Genomic DNA, 23,330 nt, shown 5'->3' on the forward strand with positions numbered 1-23,330 from the left:
CTAATGGAGACATTGATGATCTTTAAATTCATAAGTGCTTCCCTTTGGGGTTATCTTGGTTCTGTGGTATCATCTCTTACATTTTGTCAATAATATTACTGTGGCATTTTGATGTTAAGAGACACATGTATCTTGTGGTGAAAAAAGACAAATGAAAGCACCAGTCAACTAATAACATGCAAATGGCTTGCATGCAATCTGGTGGTAAGCAATGTGTGAAGTACCAATGAAACTACGACCAATGACACCCCCTATATAAGGTGTTCTATGTCTGCCATTCATAGCATTCCTACAAGCTGGAGAAGGACACAAGGCATAGAGCAGTAGGTAAGAGCCCATTATTGGGGAAACAGTGTTTTAACTTGTGTCACTATTATTACTTTAACTTTAGCACTGACTTGTCTTTTAAATTCAGTAAGTGCTACTTGTTGGAGTAGTTTTAATTGACTGGTGCACATACACTATTGATGGAAATAAACACTGATTAACTCATTATAGCATAGAAGAGTTAACTCATGCACACAAAAATAGCTCCACCTTGATGGAAGCAACAAACTCAGATGTGGTTGAAAGTTGGTGGGAGCAAGTAAACTCAGATTACCTCAAATGGAGGCAGTGATGATGTTTCAATTCATAAGTGCATCTCTTTGGGGTTGTCTTGGTTCTGTATATTCATCTACCATATTATCCTCTGTCACTAGTATTACTTTGACTTTAGCACTGACTTGTTCTTTAAATACAGTAAGTGCTACTTGTTGGGGTAGTTTTATTTGACCAGTGCACCTAACAAGAACTCCATCATGATGGTTGGAAACTCAATTTAACTATGATTGTTTTATGTCACTATTATTACTTTGACTTTAGCACCGACTTGTCCTTTAACTACAGTAAGTGCTACTTGTTGGGGTAGTTTTATTTGACTAGTGCACCTAACAAGAACTCAATCATGGCGGTTATAACAAGCATGAAAAAAGAAGGATCTGTGTAAACAAATTAAGATTACCTCTAATGGAGACATTGATGATCTTTAAATTCATAAGTGCTTCCCTTTGGGGTTATCTTGGTTCTGTGGTATCATCTCTTACATTTTGTCAATAATATTACTGTGGCATTTTGATGTTAAGAGACACATGTATCTTGTGGTAAAAAAAACAAATGAAAGCACCAGTCAACTAATAACATGCAAATGGCTTGCATGCAATCTGGTGGTTAGCAATGTGTGAAGTACCAATGAAACTACGACCCAGGACACCCCCTATATAAGGTTTTCTATGTCTGCCATTCATAGGATTCCTACAAGCTGGAGAAGGACACAATGCATAGAGCAGTAGGTAAGAGCACATTATGGGGGAAACAGTGTTTTAACTTGGGTCACTATTATTACATTAACTTTAGCACTGACTTGTCTTTTAAATTCAGTAAGTGCTACTTGTTGGGGTAGTTTTATTTGACTAGTGCACCTAACAAGAACTCAATCATGGCGGTTATAACAAGCATGAAACAAGAAGGACCTGGGTAAACAAATTAAGATTACCTCTAATGGAGACATTGATGATCTTTAAATTCATAAGTGCTTCCCTTTGGGGTTATCTTGGTTCTGTGGTATCATCTCTTACATTTTGTCAATAATATTACTGTGTCATTTTGATGTTAAGAGACACATGTATCTTGTGGTAAAAAAAACAAATGAAAGCACCAGTCAACTAATAACATGCAAATGGCTTGCATGCAATCTGGTGGTAAGCAATGTGTGAAGTACCAATGAAACTACGACCCAGGACACCCCCTATATAAGGTGTTCTATGTCTGCCATTCATAGCATTCCTACAAGCTGGAGAAGGACACATGGCATAGAGCAGTAGGTAAGAGCCCATTATTGGGGAAACAGTGTTTTAACTTGTGTCACTATTATTACTTTAACTTTAGCACTGACTTGTCTTTTAAATTCAGTAAGTGCTACTTGTTGGAGTAGTTTTATTTGACTGGTGCACATACACTATTGATGGAAATAAACACTGATTAACTCATTATAGCATAGAAGAGTTAACTCATGCACACAAAAATAGCTCCACCTCGATGGAAGCAACAAACTCAGATGTGGTTGAAAGTTGGTGGGAGCAAGTAAACTCAGATTACCTCAAATGGAGGCAGTGATGATGTTTCAATTCATAAGTGCATCTCTTTGGGGTTGTCTTGGTTCTGTATATTCATCTACCATATTATCCTCTGTCACTAGTATTACTTTGACTTTAGCACTGACTTGTTCTTTAAATACAGTAAGTGCTACTTGTTGGGGTAGTTTTATTTGACCAGTGCACCTAACAAGAACTCCATCATGATGGTTGGAAACTCAATTTAACTATGATTGTTTTATGTCACTATTATTACTTTGACTTTAGCACCGACTTGTCCTTTAACTACAGTAAGTGCTACTTGTTGGGGTAGTTTTATTTGACTAGTGCACCTAACAAGAACTCAATCATGGCGGTTATAACAAGCATGAAACAAGAAGGATCTGTGTAAACAAATTAAGATTACCTCTAATGGAGACATTGATGATCTTTAAATTCATAAGTGCTTCCCTTTGGGGTTATCTTGGTTCTGTGGTATCATCTCTTACATTTTGTCAATAATATTACTGTGGCATTTTGATGTTAAGAGACACATGTATCTTGTGGTAAAAAAAACAAATGAAAGCACCAGTCAACTAATAACATGCAAATGGCTTGCATGCAATCTGGTGGTAAGCAATGTGTGAAGTACCAATGAAACTACGACCCATGACACCCCCTATATAAGGTGTTCTATGTCTGCCATTCATAGCATTCCTACAAGCTGGAGAAGGACACAAGGCATAGAGCAGTAGGTAAGAGCCCATTATTGGGGAAACAGTGTTTTAACTTGTGTCACTATTATTACTTTAACTTTAGCACTGACTTGTATTTTAAATTCAGTAAGTGCTACTTGTTGGAGTAGTTTTAATTGACTGGTGCACATACACTATTGATGGAAATAAACACTAATTAACTCATTATAGCATAGAAGAGTTAACTCATGCACACAAAAATAGCTCCACCTCGATGGAAGCAACAAACTCAGATGTGGTTGAAAGTTGGTGGGAGCAAGTAAACTCAGATTACCTCAAATGGAGGCAGTGATGATGTTTCAATTCATAAGTGCATCTCTTTGGGGTTGTCTTGGTTCTGTATATTCATCTACCATATTATCCTCTGTCACTAGTATTACTTTGACTTTAGCACTGACTTGTTCTTTAATTACAGTAAGTGCTACTTGTTGGGGTAGTTTTATTTGACCAGTGCACCTAACAAGAACTCAATCATGATGGTTGGAAACTCAATTTAACTATGATTGTTTTATGTCACTATTATTACTTTGACTTTAGCACCGACTTGTCCTTTAACTACAGTAAGTGCTACTTGTTGGGGTAGTTTTATTTGACTAGTGCACCTAACAAGAACTCAATCATGGCGGTTATAACAAGCATGAAACAAGAAGGATCTGTGTAAACAAATTAAGATTACCTCTAATGGAGACATTGATGATCTTTAAATTCATAAGTGCTTCCCTTTGGGGTTATCTTGGTTCTGTGGTATCATCTCTTACATTTTGTCAATAATATTACTGTGGCATTTTGATGTTAAGAGACACATGTATCTTGTGGTAAAAAAAACAAATGAAAGCACCAGTCAACTAATAACATGCAAATGGCTTGCATGCAATCTGGTGGTAAAGAATGTGTGAAGTACCAATGAAACTACGACCCAGGACACCCCCTATATAAGGTTTTCTATGTCTGCCATTCATAGGATTCCTACAAGCTGGAGAAGGACACAATGCATAGAGCAGTAGGTAAGAGCACATTATGGGGGAAACAGTGTTTTAACTTGGGTCACTATTATTACATTAACTTTAGCACTGACGTGTCTTTTAAATTCAGTAAGTGCTACTTGTTGGGGTAGTTTTATTTGACTAGTGCACCTAACAAGAACTCAATCATGGCGGTTATAACAAGCATGAAACAAGAAGGACCTGTGTAAACAAATTAAGATTACCTCTAATGGAGACATTGATGATCTTTAAATTCATAAGCGCTTCCCTTTGGGGTTATCTTGGTTCTGTGGTATCATCTCTTACATTTTGTCAATAATATTACTGTGGCATTTTGATGTTAAGAGACACATGTATCTTGTGGTAAAAAAACAAATGAAAGCACCAGTCAACTAATAACATGCAAATGGCTTGCATGCAATCTGGTGGTAAGCAATGTGTGAAGTACCAATGAAACTACGACCCAGGACACCCCTATATAAGGTGTTCTATGTCTGCCATTCATAGCATTCCTACAAGCTGGAGAAGGACACAAGGCATAGAGCAGTGGGTAAGAGCACATTATGGGGGAAACAGTGTTTTAACTTGTGTCACTATTATTACTTTAACTTTAGCACTGACTTGTCTTTTAAATTCAGTAAGTGCTACTTGTTGGAGTAGTTTTAATTGACTGGTGCACATACACTATTGATGGAAATAAACACTGATTAACTCATTATAGCATAGAAGAGTTAACTCATGCACACAAAAATAGCTCCACCTCGATGGAAGCAACAAACTCAGATGTGGTTGAAAGTTGGTGGGAGCAAGTAAACTCAGATTACCTCAAATGGAGGCAGTGATGATGTTTCAATTCATAAGTGCATCTCTTTGGGGTTGTCTTGGTTCTGTATATTCATCTACCATATTATCCTCTGTCACTAGTATTACTTTGACTTTAGCACTGACTTGTTCTTTAAATACAGTAAGTGCTACTTGTTGGGGTAGTTTTATTTGACCAGTGCACCTAACAAGAACTCAATCATGATGGTTGGAAACTCAATTTAACTATGATTGTTTTATGTCACTATTATTACTTTGACTTTAGCACCGACTTGTCCTTTAACTACAGTAAGTGCTACTTGTTGGGGTAGTTTTATTTGACTAGTGCACCTAACAAGAACTCAATCATGGCGGTTATAACAAGCATGAAACAAGAAGGATCTGTGTAAACAAATTAAGATTACCTCTAATGGAGACATTGATGATCTTTAAATTCATAAGTGCTTCCCTTTGGGGTTATCTTGGTTCTGTGGTATCATCTCTTACATTTTGTCAATAATATTACTGTGGCATTTTGATGTTAAGAGACACATGTATCTTGTGGTGAAAAAAGACAAATGAAAGCACCAGTCAACTAATAACATGCAAAAGGCTTGCATGCAATCTGGTGGTAAGCAATGTGTGAAGTACCAATGAAACTACGACCAATGACACCCCCTATATAAGGTGTTCTATGTCTGCCATTCATAGCATTCCTACAAGCTGGAGAAGGACACAAGGCATAGAGCAGTAGGTAAGAGCCCATTATTGGGGAAACAGTGTTTTAACTTGTGTCACTATTATTACTTTAACTTTAGCACTGACTTGTCTTTTAAATTCAGTAAGTGCTACTTGTTGGAGTAGTTTTAATTGACTGGTGCACATACACTATTGATGGAAATAAACACTGATTAACTCATTATAGCATAGAAGAGTTAACTCATGCACACAAAAATAGCTCCACCTCGATGGAAGCAACAAACTCAGATGTGGTTGAAAGTTGGTGGGAGCAAGTAAACTCAGATTACCTCAAATGGAGGCAGTGATGATGTTTCAATTCATAAGTGCATCTCTTTGGGGTTGTCTTGGTTCTGTATATTCATCTACCATATTATCCTCTGTCACTAGTATTACTTTGACTTTAGCACTGACTTGTTCTTTAAATACAGTAAGTGCTACTTGTTGGGGTAGTTTTATTTGACCAGTGCACCTAACAAGAACTCAAACATGATGGTTGGAAACTCAATTTAACTATGATTGTTTTATGTCACTATTATTACTTTGACTTTAGCACCGACTTGTCCTTTAACTACAGTAAGTGCTACTTGTTGGGGTAGTTTTATTTGACTAGTGCACCTAACAAGAACTCAATCATGGCGGTTATAACAAGCATGAAACAAGAAGGATCTGTGTAAACAAATTAAGATTACCTCTAATGGAGACATTGATGATCTTTAAATTCATAAGTGCTTCCCTTTGGGGTTATCTTGGTTCTGTGGTATCATCTCTTACATTTTGTCAATAATATTACTGTGGCATTTTGATGTTAAGAGACGCATGTATCTTGTGGTAAAAAAAACAAATGAAAGCACCAGTCAACTAATAACATGCAAATGGCTTGCATGCAATCTGGTGGTAAGCAATGTGTGAAGTACCAATGAAACTACGACCCAGGACACCCCCTATATAAGGTTTTCTATGTCTGCCATTCATAGGATTCCTACAAGCTGGAGAAGGACACAATGCATAGAGCAGTAGGTAAGAGCACATTATGGGGGAAACAGTGTTTTAACTTGGGTCACTATTATTACATTAACTTTAGCACTGACTTGTCTTTTAAATTCAGTAAGTGCTACTTGTTGGGGTAGTTTTATTTGACTAGTGCACCTAACAAGAACTCAATCATGGCGGTTATAACAAGCATGAAACAAGAAGGACCTGTGTAAACAAATTAAGATTACCTCTAATGGACACATTGATGATCTTTAAATTCATAAGTGCTTCCCTTTGGGGTTATCTTGGTTCTGTGGTATCATCTCTTACATTTTGTCAATAATATTACTGTGTCATTTTGATTTTAAGAGACACATGTATCTTGTGGTAAAAAAAACAAATGAAAGCACCAGTCAACTAATAACATGCAAATGGCTTGCATGCAATCTGGTGGTAAGCAATGTGTGAAGTACCAATGAAACTACGACCCAGGACACCCCCTATATAAGGTTTTCTATGTCTGCCATTCATAGGATTCCTACAAGCTGGAGAAGGACACAATGCATAGAGCAGTAGGTAAGAGCACATTATGGGGGAAACAGTGTTTTAACTTGTGTCACTATTATTACTTTAACTTTAGCACTGACTTGTCTTTTAAATTCAGTAAGTGCTACTTGTTGGAGTAGTTTTAATTGACTGGTGCACATACACTATTGATGGAAATAAACACTGATTAACTCATTATAGCATAGAAGAGTTAACTCATGCACACAAAAATAGCTCCACCTTGATGGAAGCAACAAACTCAGATGTGGTTGAAAGTTGGTGGGAGCAAGTAAACTCAGATTACCTCAAATGGAGGCAGTGATGATGTTTCAATTCATAAGTGCATCTCTTTGGGGTTGTCTTGGTTCTGTATATTCATCTACCATATTATCCTCTGTCACTAGTATTACTTTGACTTTAGCACTGACTTGTTCTTTAAATACAGTAAGTGCTACTTGTTGGGGTAGTTTTATTTGACCGGTGCACCTAACAAGAACTCCATCATGATGGTTGGAAACTCAATTTAACTATGATTGTTTTATGTCACTATTATTACTTTGACTTAAGCACCGACTTGCCCTTTAACTACAGTAAGTGCTACTTGTTGGGGTAGTTTTATTTGACTAGTGCACCTAACAAGAACTCAATCATGGCGGTTATAACAAGCATGAAACAAGAAGGATCTGTGTAAACAAATTAAGATTACCTCTAATGGAGACATTGATGATCTTTAAATTCATAAGTGCTTCCCTTTGGGGTTATCTTGGTTCTGTGGTATCATCTCTTACATTTTGTCAATAATATTACTGTGGCATTTTGATGTTAAGAGACACATGTATCTTGTGGTAAAAAAAACAAATGAAAGCACCAGTCAACTAATAACATGCAAATGGCTTGCATGCAATCTGGTGGTAAGCAATGTGTGAAGTACCAATGAAACTACGACCCAGGACACCCCCTATATAAGGTTTTCTATGTCTGCCATTCATAGGATTCCTACAAGCTGGAGAAGGACACAATGCATAGAGCAGTAGGTAAGAGCACATTATGGGGGAAACAGTGTTTTAACTTGGGTCACTATTATTACATTAACTTTAGCACTGACGTGTCTTTTAAATTCAGTAAGTGCTACTTGTTGGGGTAGTTTTATTTGACTAGTGCACCTAACAAGAACTCAATCATGGCGGTTATAACAAGCATGAAACAAGAAGGACCTGTGTAAACAAATTAAGATGACCTAATGGAGACATTGATGATCTTTAAATTCATAAGTGCTTCCCTTTGGGGTTATCTTGGTTCTGTGGTATCATCTCTTACATTTTGTCAATAATATTACTGTGGCATTTTGATGTTAAGAGACACATGTATCTTGTGGTAAAAAAAACAAATGAAAGCACCAGTCAACTAATAACATGCAAATGGCTTGCATGCAATCTGGTGGTAAGCAATGTGTGAAGTACCAATGAAACTACGACCCAGGACACCCCCTATATAAGGTGTTCTATGTCTGCCATTCATAGCATTCCTACAAGCTGGAGAAGGACACAAGGCATAGAGCAGTAGGTAAGAGCACATTATGGGGGAAACAGTGTTTTAACTTGTGTCACTATTATTACTTTAACTTTAGCACTGACTTGTCTTTTAAATTCAGTAAGTGCTACTTGTTGGAGTAGTTTTAATTGACTGGTGCACATACACTATTGATGGAAATAAACACTGATTAACTCATAGCATAGAAGAGTTAACTCATGCACACAAAAATAGCTCCACCTTGATGGAAGCAACAAACTCAGATGTGGTTGAAAGTTGGTGGGAGCAAGTAAACTCAGATTACCTCAAATGGAGGCAGTGATGATGTTTCAATTCATAAGTGCATCTCTTTGGGGTTGTCTTGGTTCTGTATATTCATATACCATATTATCCTCTGTCACTAGTATTACTTTGACTTTAGCACTGACTTGTTCTTTAAATACAGTAAGTGCTACTTGTTGGGGTAGTTTTATTTGACCAGTGCACCTAACAAGAACTCCATCATGATGGTTGGAAACTCAATTTAACTATGATTGTTTTATGTCACTATTATTACTTTGACTTTAGCACCGACTTGTCCTTTAACTACAGTAAGTGCTACTTGTTGGGGTAGTTTTATTTGACTAGTGCACCTAACAAGAACTCAATCATGGCGGTTATAACAAGCATGAAACAAGAAGGATCTGTGTAAACAAATTAAGATTACCTCTAATGGAGACATTGATGATCTTTAAATTCATAAGTGCTTCCCTTTGGGGTTATCTTGGTTCTGTGGTATCATCTCTTACATTTTGTCAATAATATTACTGTTGCATTTTGATGTTAAGATACACATGTATCTTGTGGTAAAAAAAACAAATGAAAGCACCAGTCAACTAATAACATGCAAATAGCTTGCATGCAATCTGGTGGTAAGCAATGTGTGAAGTACCAATGAAACTACGACCCATGACACCCCCTATATAAGGTGTTCTATGTCTGCCATTCATAGCATTCCTACAAGCTGGAGAAGGACACAAGGCATAGAGCAGTAGGTAAGAGCCCATTATTGGGGAAACAGTGTTTTAACTTGTGTCACTATTATTACTTTAACTTTAGCACTGACTTGTCTTTTAAATTCAGTAAGTGCTACTTGTTGGAGTAGTTTTAATTGACTGGTGCACATACACTATTGATGGAAATAAACACTGATTAACTCATTATAGCATAGAAGAGTTAACTCATGCACACAAAAATAGCTCCACCTCGATGGAAGCAACAAACTCAGATGTGGTTGAAAGTTGGTGGGAGCAAGTAAACTCAGATTACCTCAAATGGAGGCAGTGATGATGTTTCAATTCATAAGTGCATCTCTTTGGGGTTGTCTTGGTTCTGTATATTCATCTACCATATTATCCTCTGTCACTAGTATTACTTTGACTTTAGCACTGACTTGTTCTTTAAATACAGTAAGTGCTACTTGTTGGGGTAGTTTTATTTGACCAGTGCACCTAACAAGAACTCCATCATGATGGTTGGAAACTCAATTTAACTATGATTGTTTTATGTCACTATTATTACTTTGACTTTAGCACCGACTTGTCCTTTAACTACAGTAAGTGCTACTTGTTGGGGTAGTTTTATTTGACTAGTGCACCTAACAAGAACTCAATCATGGCGGTTATAACAAGCATGAAACAAGAAGGATCTGTGTAAACAAATTAAGATTACCTCTAATGGAGACATTGATGATCTTTAAATTCATAAGTGCTTCCCTTTGGGGTTATCTTGGTTCTGTGGTATCATCTCTTACATTTTGTCAATAATATTACTGTTGCATTTTTATGTTAATAGACACATGTATCTTGTGGTAAAAAAAACAAATGAAAGCACCAGTCAACTACTAACATGCAAATGGCTTGCATGCAATCTGGTGGTAAGCAATGTGTGAAGTACCAATGAAACTACGACCCAGGACACCCCCTATATAAGGTTTTCTATGTCTGCCATTCATAGGATTCCTACAAGCTGGAGAAGGACACAATGCATAGAGCAGTAGGTAAGAGCACATTATGGGGGAAACAGTGTTTTAACTTGTGTCACTATTATTACTTTAACTTTAGCACTGACTTGTCTTTTAAATTCAGTAAGTGCTACTTGTTGGAGTAGTTTTAATTGACTGGTGCACATACACTATTGATGGAAATAAACACTGATTAACTCATTATAGCATAGAAGAGTTAACTCATGCACACAAAAATAGCTCCACCTTGATGGAAGCAACAAACTCAGATGTGGTTGAAAGTTGGTGGGAGCAAGTAAACTCAGATTACCTCAAATGGAGGCAGTGATGATGTTTCAATTCATAAGTGCATCTCTTTGGGGTTGTCTTGGTTCTGTATATTCATCTACCATATTATCCTCTGTCACTAGTATTACTTTGACTTTAGCACTGACTTGTTCTTTAAATACAGTAAGTGCTACTTGTTGGGGTAGTTTTATTTGACCGGTGCACCTAACAAGAACTCCATCATGATGGTTGGAAACTCAATTTAACTATGATTGTTTTATGTCACTATTATTACTTTGACTTAAGCACCGACTTGTCCTTTAACTACAGTAAGTGCTACTTGTTGGGGTAGTTTTATTTGACTAGTGCACCTAACAAGAACTCAATCATGGCGGTTATAACAAGCATGAAACAAGAAGGATCTGTGTAAACAAATTAAGATTACCTCTAATGGAGACATTGATGATCTTTAAATTCATAAGTGCTTCCCTTTGGGGTTATCTTGGTTCTGTGGTATCATCTCTTACATTTTGTCAATAATATTACTGTTGCATTTTGATGTTAAGATAAACATGTATCTTGTGGTAAAAAAAACAAATGAAAGCACCAGTCAACTAATAACATGCAAATAGCTTGCATGCAATCTGGTGGTAAGCAATGTGTGAAGTACCAATGAAACTACGACCCATGACACCCCCTATATAAGGTGTTCTATGTCTGCCATTCATAGCATTCCTACAAGCTGGAGAAGGACACAAGGCATAGAGCAGTAGGTAAGAGCCCATTATTGGGGAAACAGTGTTTTAACTTGTGTCACTATTATTACTTTAACTTTAGCACTGACTTGTCTTTTAAATTCAGTAAGTGCTACTTGTTGGAGTAGTTTTAATTGACTGGTGCACATACACTATTGATGGAAATAAACACTGATTAACTCATTATAGCATAGAAGAGTTAACTCATGCACACAAAAATAGCTCCACCTCGATGGAAGCAACAAACTCAGATGTGGTTGAAAGTTGGTGGGAGCAAGTAAACTCAGATTACCTCAAATGGAGGCAGTGATGATGTTTCAATTCATAAGTGCATCTCTTTGGGGTTGTCTTGGTTCTGTATATTCATCTACCATATTATCCTCTGTCACTAGTATTACTTTGACTTTAGCACTGACTTGTTCTTTAAATACAGTAAGTGCTACTTGTTGGGGTAGTTTTATTTGACCGGTGCACCTAACAAGAACTCCATCATGATGGTTGGAAACTCAATTTAACTATGATTGTTTTATGTCACTATTATTACTTTGACTTAAGCACCGACTTGTCCTTTAACTACAGTAAGTGCTACTTGTTGGGGTAGTTTTATTTGACTAGTGCACCTAACAAGAACTCAATCATGGCGGTTATAACAAGCATGAAACAAGAAGGATCTGTGTAAACAAATTAAGATTACCTCTAATGGAGACATTGATGATCTTTAAATTCATAAGTGCTTCCCTTTGGGGTTATCTTGGTTCTGTGGTATCATCTCTTACATTTTGTCAATAATATTACTGTTGCATTTTTATGTTAAGAGACACATGTATCTTGTGGTAAAAAAAACAAATGAAAGCAACAGTCAACTAATAACATGCAAATAGCTTGCATGCAATCTGGTGGTAAGCAATGTGTGAAGTACCAATGAAACTACGACCCATGACACCCCCTATATAAGGTGTTCTATGTCTGCCATTCATAGCATTCCTACAAGCTGGAGAAGGACACAAGGCATAGAGCAATAGGTAAGAGCCCATTATTGGGGAAACAGTGTTTTAACTTGTGTCACTATTATTACTTTAACTTTAGCACTGACTTGTCTTTTAAATTCAGTAAGTGCTACTTGTTGGAGTAGTTTTAATTGACTGGTGCACATACACTATTGATGGAAATAAACACTGATTAACTCATTATAGCATAGAAGAGTTAACTCATGCACACAAAAATAGCTCCACCTCGATGGAAGCAACAAACTCAGATGTGGTTGAAAGTTGGTGGGAGCAAGTAAACTCAGATTACCTCAAATGGAGGCAGTGATGATGTTTCAATTCATAAGTGCATCTCTTTGGGGTTGTCTTGGTTCTGTATATTCATCTACCATATTATCCTCTGTCACTAGTATTACTTTGACTTTAGCACCGACTTGTCCTTTAACTACAGTAAGTGCTACTTGTTGGGGTAGTTTTATTTGACTAGTGCACCTAACAAGAACTCAATCATGGCGGTTATAACAAGCATGAAACAAGAAGGATCTGTGTAAACAAATTAAGATTACCTCTAATGGAGACATTGATGATCTTTAAATTCATAAGTGCTTCCCTTTGGGGTTATCTTGGTTCTGTGGTATCATCTCTTACATTTTGTCAATAATATTACTGTTGCATTTTGATGTTAAGATACACATGTATCTTGTGGTAAAAAAAACAAATGAAAGCACCAGTCAACTAATAACATGCAAATAGCTTGCATGCAATCTGGTGGTAAGCAATGTGTGAAGTACCAATGAAACTACGACCCATGACACCCCCTATATAAGGTGTTCTATGTCTGCCATTCATAGCATTCCTACAAGCTGGAGAAGGACACAAGGCATAGAGCAGTAGGTAAGAGCCCATTATTGGGGAAACAGTGTTTTAACTTGTGTCACTATTATTACTTTAACTTTAGCACTGACTTGTCTTTTAAATTCAGTAAGTGCTACTTGTTGGAGTAGTTTTAATTGACTGGTGCACATACACTATTGATGGAAATAAACACTGATTAACTCATTATAGCATAGAAGAGTTAACTCATGCACACAAAAATAGCTCCACCTCGATGGAAGCAACAAACTCAGATGTGGTTGAAAGTTGGTGGGAGCAAGTAAACTCAGATTACCTCAAATGGAGGCAGTGATGATGTTTCAATTCATAAGTGCATCTCTTTGGGGTTGTCTTGGTTCTGTATATTCATCTACCATATTATCCTCTGTCACTAGTATTACTTTGACTTTAGCACTGACTTGTTCTTTAAATACAGTAAGTGCTACTTGTTGGGGTAGTTTTATTTGACCAGTGCACCTAACAAGAACTCCATCATGATGGTTGGAAACTCAATTTAACCGTTTTATGTCACTATTATTACTTTGACTTTAGCACCGACTTGTCCTTTAACTACAGTAAGTGCTACTTGTTGGGGTAGTTTTATTTGACTAGTGCACCTAACAAGAACTCAATCATGGCGGTTATAACAAGCATGAAACAAGAAGGATCTGTGTAAACAAATTAAGATTACCTCTAATGGAGACATTGATGATCTTTAAATTCATAAGTGCTTCCCTTTGGGGTTATCTTGGTTCTGTGGTATCATCTCTTATATTTTGTCAATAATATTACTGTTGCATTTTGATGTTAAGAGACACATGTATCTTGTGGTAAAAAAAACAAATGAAAGCACCAGTCAACTAATAACATGCAAATGGCTTGCATGCAATCTGGTGGTAAGCAATGTGTGAAGTACCAATGAAACTACGACCCAGGACACCCCCTATATAAGGTTTTCTATGTCTGCCATTCATAGGATTCCTACAAGCTGGAGAAGGACACAATGCATAGAGCAGTAGGTAAGAGCACATTATGGGGGAAACAGTGTTTTAACTTGGGTCACTATTATTACTTTAACTTTAGCACTGACTTGTCTTTTAAATTCAGTAAGTGCTACTTGTTGTGGTAGTTTTATTTGACTAGTGCACCTAACAAGAACTCAATCATGGCGGTTATAACAAGCATGAAACAAGAAGGACCTGTGTAAACAAATTAAGATTACCTCAAATGGAGGCAGTGATGATGTTTCAATTCATAAGTGCATCTCTTTGGGGTTGTCTTGGTTCTGTATATTCATCTACCATATTATCCTCTGTCACTAGTATTACTTTGACTTTAGCACTGACTTGTTCTTTAAATACAGTAAGTGCTACTTGTTGGGGTAGTTTTATTTGACCGGTGCACCTAACAAGAACTCCATCATGATGGTTGGAAACTCAATTTAACTATGATTGTTTTATGTCACTATTATTACTTTGACTTTAGCACCGACTTGTCCTTTAACTACAGTAAGTGCTACTTGTTGGGGTAGTTTTATTTGACTAGTGCACCTAACAAGAACTCAATCATGGCGGTTATAACAAGCATGAAACAAGAAGGATCTGTGTAAACAAATTAAGATTACCTCTAATGGAGACATTGATGATCTTTAAATTCATAAGTGCTTCCCTTTGGGGTTATCTTGGTTCTGTGGTATCATCTCTTACATTTTGTCAATAATATTACTGTTGCATTTTGATGTTAAGATACACATGTATCTTGTGGTAAAAAAAACAAATGAAAGCACCAGTCAACTAATAACATGCAAATAGCTTGCATGCAATCTGGTGGTAAGCAATGTGTGAAGTACCAATGAAACTACGACCCATGACACCCCCTATATAAGGTGTTCTATGTCTGCCATTCATAGCATTCCTACAAGCTGGAGAAGGACACAAGGCATAGAGCAGTAGGTAAGAGCCCATTATTGGGGAAACAGTGTTTTAACTTGTGTCACTATTATTACTTTAACTTTAGCACTGACTTGTCTTTTAAATTCAGTAAGTGCTACTTGTTGGAGTAGTTTTAATTGACTGGTGCACATACACTATTGATGGAAATAAACACTGATTAACTCATTATAGCATAGAAGAGTTAACTCATGCACACAAAAATAGCTCCACCTCGATGGAAGCAACAAACTCAGATGTGGTTGAAAGTTGGTGGGAGCAAGTAAACTCAGATTACCTCAAATGGAGGCAGTGATGATGTTTCAATTCATAAGTGCATCTCTTTGGGGTTGTCTTGGTTCTGTATATTCATCTACCATATTATCCTCTGTCACTAGTATTACTTTGACTTTAGCACTGACTTGTTCTTTAAATACAGTAAGTGCTACTTGTTGGGGTAGTTTTATTTGACCGGTGCACCTAACAAGAACTCCATCATGATGGTTGGAAACTCAATTTAACTATGATTGTTTTATGTCACTATTATTACTTTGACTTAAGCACCGACTTGTCCTTTAACTACAGTAAGTGCTACTTGTTGGGGTAGTTTTATTTGACTAGTGCACCTAACAAGAACTCAATCATGGCGGTTATAACAAGCATGAAACAAGAAGGATCTGTGTAAACAAATTAAGATTACCTCTAATGGAGACATTGATGATCTTTAAATTCATAAGTGCTTCCCTTTGGGGTTATCTTGGTTCTGTGGTATCATCTCTTACATTTTGTCAATAATATTACTGTTGCATTTTGATGTTAAGATACACATGTATCTTGTGGTAAAAAAAACAAATGAAAGCACCAGTCAACTAATAACATGCAAATAGCTTGCATGCAATCTGGTGGTAAGCAATGTGTGAAGTACCAATGAAACTACGACCCATGACACCCCCTATATAAGGTGTTCTATGTCTGCCATTCATAGCATTCCTACAAGCTGGAGAAGGACACAAGGCATAGAGCAGTAGGTAAGAGCCCATTATTGGGGAAACAGTGTTTTAACTTGTGTCACTATTATTACTTTAACTTTAGCACTGACTTGTCTTTTAAATTCAGTAAGTGCTACTTGTTGGAGTAGTTTTAATTGACTGGTGCACATACACTATTGATGGAAATAAACACTGATTAACTCATTATAGCATAGAAGAGTTAACTCATGCACACAAAAATAGCTCCACCTCGATGGAAGCAACAAACTCAGATGTGGTTGAAAGTTGGTGGGAGCAAGTAAACTCAGATTACCTCAAATGGAGGCAGTGATGATGTTTCAATTCATAAGTGCATCTCTTTGGGGTTGTCTTGGTTCTGTATATTCATCTACCATATTATCCTCTGTCACTAGTATTACTTTGACTTTAGCACTGACTTGTTCTTTAAATACAGTAAGTGCTACTTGTTGGGGTAGTTTTATTTGACCAGTGCACCTAACAAGAACTCCATCATGATGGTTGGAAACTCAATTTAACCGTTTTATGTCACTATTATTACTTTGACTTTAGCACCGACTTGTCCTTTAACTACAGTAAGTGCTACTTGTTGGGGTAGTTTTATTTGACTAGTGCACCTAACAAGAACTCAATCATGGCGGTTATAACAAGCATGAAACAAGAAGGATCTGTGTAAACAAATTAAGATTACCTCTAATGGAGACATTGATGATCTTTAAATTCATAAGTGCTTCCCTTTGGGGTTATCTTGGTTCTGTGGTATCATCTCTTATATTTTGTCAATAATATTACTGTTGCATTTTGATGTTAAGAGACACATGTATCTTGTGGTAAAAAAAACAAATGAAAGCACCAGTCAACTAATAACATGCAAATGGCTTGCATGCAATCTGGTGGTAAGCAATGTGTGAAGTACCAATGAAACTACGACCCAGGACACCCCCTATATAAGGTTTTCTATGTCTGCCATTCATAGGATTCCTACAAGCTGGAGAAGGACACAATGCATAGAGCAGTAGGTAAGAGCACATTATGGGGGAAACAGTGTTTTAACTTGGGTCACTATTATTACTTTAACTTTAGCACTGACTTGTCTTTTAAATTCAGTAAGTGCTACTTGTTGTGGTAGTTTTATTTGACTAGTGCACCTAACAAGAACTCAATCATGGCGGTTATAACAAGCATGAAACAAGAAGGACCTGTGTAAACAAATTAAGATTACCTCAAATGGAGGCAGTGATGATGTTTCAATTCATAAGTGCATCTCTTTGGGGTTGTCTTGGTTCTGTATATTCATCTACCATATTATCCTCTGTCACTAGTATTACTTTGACTTTAGCACTGACTTGTTCTTTAAATACAGTAAGTGCTACTTGTTGTGGTAGTTTTATTTGACTAGTGCACCTAACAAGAACTCAATCATGGCGGTTATAACAAGCATGAAACAAGAAGGACCTGTGTAAACAAATTAAGATTACCTCTAATGGAGACATTGATGATCTTTAAATTCATAAGTGCTTCCCTTTGGGGTTATCTTGGTTCTGTGGTATCATCTCTTACATTTTGTCAATAATATTACTGTTGCATTTTGATGTTAAGATACACATGTATCTTGTGGTAAAAAAAACAAATGAAAGCACCAGTCAACTAATAACATGCAAATAGCTTGCATGCAATCTGGTGGTAAGCAATGTGTGAAGTACCAATGAAACTACGACCCATGACACCCCCTATATAAGGTGTTCTATGTCTGCCATTCATAGCATTCCTACAAGCTGGAGAAGGACACAAGGCATAGAGCAGTAGGTAAGAGCCCATTATTGGGGAAACAGTGTTTTAACTTGTGTCACTATTATTACTTTAACTTTAGCACTGACTTGTCTTTTAAATTCAGTAAGTGCTACTTGTTGGAGTAGTTTTAATTGACTGGTGCACATACACTATTGATGGAAATAAACACTGATTAACTCATTATAGCATAGAAGAGTTAACTCATGCACACACCTCGATGGAAGCAACAAACTCAGATGTGGTTGAAAGTTGGTGGGAGCAAGTAAACTCAGATTACCTCAAATGGAGGCAGTGATGATGTTTCAATTCATAAGTGCATCTCTTTGGGGTTGTCTTGGTTCTGTATATTCATCTACCATATTATCCTCTGTCACTAGTATTACTTTGACTTTAGCACTGACTTGTTCTTTAAATACAGTAAGTGCTACTTGTTGGGGTAGTTTTATTTGACCGGTGCACCTAACAAGAACTCCATCATGATGGTTGGAAACTCAATTTAACTATGATTGTTTTATGTCACTATTATTACTTTGACTTAAGCACCGACTTGTCCTTTAACTACAGTAAGTGCTACTTGTTGGGGTAGTTTTATTTGACTAGTGCACCTAACAAGAACTCAATCATGGCGGTTATAACAAGCATGAAACAAGAAGGATCTGTGTAAACAAATTAAGATTACCTCTAATGGAGACATTGATGATCTTTAAATTCATAAGTGCTTCCCTTTGGGGTTATCTTGGTTCTGTGGTATCATCTCTTACATTTTGTCAATAATATTACTGTTGCATTTTGATGTTAAGATACACATGTATCTTGTGGTAAAAAAAACAAATGAAAGCACCAGTCAACTAATAACATGCAAATAGCTTGCATGCAATCTGGTGGTAAGCAATGTGTGAAGTACCAATGAAACTACGACCCATGACACCCCCTATATAAGGTGTTCTATGTCTGCCATTCATAGCATTCCTACAAGCTGGAGAAGGACACAAGGCATAGAGCAGTAGGTAAGAGCCCATTATTGGGGAAACAGTGTTTTAACTTGTGTCACTATTATTACTTTAACTTTAGCACTGACTTGTCTTTTAAATTCAGTAAGTGCTACTTGTTGGAGTAGTTTTAATTGACTGGTGCACATACACTATTGATGGAAATAAACACTGATTAACTCATTATAGCATAGAAGAGTTAACTCATGCACACAAAAATAGCTCCACCTCGATGGAAGCAACAAACTCAGATGTGGTTGAAAGTTGGTGGGAGCAAGTAAACTCAGATTACCTCAAATGGAGGCAGTGATGATGTTTCAATTCATAAGTGCATCTCTTTGGGGTTGTCTTGGTTCTGTATATTCATCTACCATATTATCCTCTGTCACTAGTATTACTTTGACTTTAGCACTGACTTGTTCTTTAAATACAGTAAGTGCTACTTGTTGGGGTAGTTTTATTTGACCAGTGCACCTAACAAGAACTCCATCATGATGGTTGGAAACTCAATTTAACCGTTTTATGTCACTATTATTACTTTGACTTTAGCACCGACTTGTCCTTTAACTACAGTAAGTGCTACTTGTTGGGGTAGTTTTATTTGACTAGTGCACCTAACAAGAACTCAATCATGTCGGTTATAACAAGCATGAAACAAGAAGGATCTGTGTAAACAAATTAAGATTACCTCTAATGGAGACATTGATGATCTTTAAATTCATAAGTGCTTCCCTTTGGGGTTATCTTGGTTCTGTGGTATCATCTCTTATATTTTGTCAATAATATTACTGTTGCATTTTGATGTTAAGAGACACATGTATCTTGTGGTAAAAAAAACAAATGAAAGCACCAGTCAACTAATAACATGCAAATGGCTTGCATGCAATCTGGTGGTAAGCAATGTGTGAAGTACCAATGAAACTACGACCCAGGACACCCCCTATATAAGGTTTTCTATGTCTGCCATTCATAGGATTCCTACAAGCTGGAGAAGGACACAATGCATAGAGCAGTAGGTAAGAGCACATTATGGGGGAAACAGTGTTTTAACTTGGGTCACTATTATTACTTTAACTTTAGCACTGACTTGTCTTTTAAATTCAGTAAGTGCTACTTGTTGTGGTAGTTTTATTTGACTAGTGCACCTAACAAGAACTCAATCATGGCGGTTATAACAAGCATGAAACAAGAAGGACCTGTGTAAACAAATTAAGATTACCTCAAATGGAGGCAGTGATGATGTTTCAATTCATAAGTGCATCTCTTTGGGGTTGTCTTGGTTCTGTATATTCATCTACCATATTATCCTCTGTCACTAGTATTACTTTGACTTTAGCACTGACTTGTTCTTTAAATACAGTAAGTGCTACTTGTTGGGGTAGTTTTATTTGACCGGTGCACCTAACAAGAACTCCATCATGATGGTTGGAAACTCAATTTAACTATGATTGTTTTATGTCACTATTATTACTTTGACTTAAGCACCGACTTGTCCTTTAACTACAGTAAGTGCTACTTGTTGGGGTAGTTTTATTTGACTAGTGCACCTAACAAGAACTCAATCATGGCGGTTATAACAAGCATGAAACAAGAAGGATCTGTGTAAACAAATTAAGATTACCTCTAATGGAGACATTGATGATCTTTAAATTCATAAGTGCTTCCCTTTGGGGTTATCTTGGTTCTGTGGTATCATCTCTTACATTTTGTCAATAATATTACTGTTGCATTTTGATGTTAAGATGCACATGTATCTTGTGGTAAAAAAAACAAATGAAAGCACCAGTCAACTAATAACATGCAAATAGCTTGCATGCAATCTGGTGGTAAGCAATGTGTGAAGTACCAATGAAACTACGACCCATGACACCCCCTATATAAGGTGTTCTATGTCTGCCATTCATAGCACTCCTACAAGCTGGAGAAGGACACAAGGCATAGAGCAGTAGGTAAGAGCCCATTATTGGGGAAACAGTGTTTTAACTTGTGTCACTATTATTACTTTAACTTTAGCACTGACTTGTCTTTTAAATTCAGTAAGTGCTACTTGTTGGAGTAGTTTTAATTGACTGGTGCACATACACTATTGATGGAAATAAACACTGATTAACTCATTATAGCATAGAAGAGTTAACTCATGCACACAAAAATAGCTCCACCTCGATGGAAGCAACAAACTCAGATGTGGTTGAAAGTTGGTGGGAGCAAGTAAACTCAGATTACCTCAAATGGAGGCAGTGATGATGTTTCAATTCATAAGTGCATCTCTTTGGGGTTGTCTTGGTTCTGTATATTCATCTACCATATTATCCTCTGTCACTAGTATTACTTTGACTTTAGCACTGACTTGTTCTTTAAATACAGTAAGTGCTACTTGTTGGGGTAGTTTTATTTGACCAGTGCACCTAACAAGAACTCCATCATGATGGTTGGAAACTCAATTTAACTATGATTGTTTTATGTCACTATTATTACTTTGACTTTAGCACCGACTTGTCCTTTAACTACAGTAAGTGCTACTTGTTGGGGTAGTTTTATTTGACTAGTGCACCTAACAAGAACTCAATCATGGCGGTTATAACAAGCATGAAACAAGAAGGATCTGTGTAAACAAATTAAGATTACCTCTAATGGAGACATTGATGATCTTTAAATTCATAAGTGCTTCCCTTTGGGGTTATCTTGGTTCTGTGGTATCATCTCTTATATTTTGTCAATAATATTACTGTTGCATTTTGATGTTAAGAGACACATGTATCTTGTGGTAAAAAAAACAAATGAAAGCACCAGTCAACTAATAACATGCAAATGGCTTGCATGCAATCTGGTGGTAAGCAATGTGTGAAGTACCAATGAAACTACGACCCAGGACACCCCCTATATAAGGTTTTCTATGTCTGCCATTCATAGGATTCCTACAAGCTGGAGAAGGACACAATGCATAGAGCAGTAGGTAAGAGCACATTATGGGGGAAACAGTGTTTTAACTTGGGTCACTATTATTACTTTAACTTTAGCACTGACTTGTCTTTTAAATTCAGTAAGTGCTACTTGTTGGGGTAGTTTTATTTGACTAGTGCACCTAACAAGAACTCAATCATGGCGGTTATAACAAGCATGAAACAAGAAGGACCTGTGTAAACAAATTAAGATTACCTCTAATGGAGACATTGATGATCTTTAAATTCATAAGTGCTTCCCTTTGGGGTTATCTTGGTTCTGTGGTATCATCTCTTACATTTTGTCAATAATATTACTGTGGCATTTTGATGTTAAGAGACACATGTATCTTGTGGTAAAAAAAACAAATGAAAGCACCAGTCAACTAATAACATGCAAATAGCTTGCATGCAATCTGGTGGTAAGCAATGTGTGAAGTACCAATGAAACTACGACCCATGACACCCCCTATATAAGGTGTTCTATGTCTGCCATTCATAGCATTCCTACAAGCTGGAGAAGGACAAGCACTGACTTGTTCTTTAAATACAGTAAGTGCTACTTGTTGGGGTAGTTTTATTTGACCAGTGCACCTAACAAGAACTCAATCATGATGGTTATAACAAGCATGAAACAAGAAGGATCTGTGTAAACAAATTAAGATTACCTCTAATGGAGACATTGATGATCTTTAAATTCATAAGTGCTTCCCTTTGGGGTTATCTTGGTTCTGTGGTATCATCTCTTACATTTTGTCAATAATATTACTGTGTCATTTTGATGTTAAGAGACACATGTATCTTGTGGTAAAAAAAACAAATGAAAGCACCAGTCAACTAATAACATGCAAATGGCTTGCATGCAATCTGGTGGTAAGCAATGTGTGAAGTACCAATGAAATTACGACCCATGACACCCCCTATATAAGGTGTTCTATGTCTGCCATTCATAGCATTCCTACAAGCTGGAGAAGGACACAAGGCATAGAACAGTAGGTAAGAGCCCATTATTGGGGAAACAGTGTTTTAACTTGTGTCACTATTATTACTTTAACTTTAGCACTGACTTGTCTTTTAAATTCAGTAAGTGCTACTTGTTGGAGTAGTTTTAATTGACTGGTGCACATACACTATTGATGGAAATAAACACTGATTAACTCATTATAGCATAGAAGAGTTAACTCATGCACACAAAAATAGCTCCACCTCGATGGAAGCAACAAACTCAGATGTGGTTGAAAGTTGGTGGGAGCAAGTAAACTCAGATTACCTCAAATGGAGGCAGTGATGATGTTTCAATTCATAAGTGCATCTCTTTGGGGTTGTCTTGGTTCTGTATATTCATCTACCATAT

This window comes from Protomyctophum bolini, assembly GCF_963924005.1.
Source record: "Protomyctophum bolini genome assembly, chromosome: 14".
NCBI classification, from domain to species: Eukaryota; Metazoa; Chordata; class Actinopteri; order Myctophiformes; family Myctophidae; genus Protomyctophum; species Protomyctophum bolini.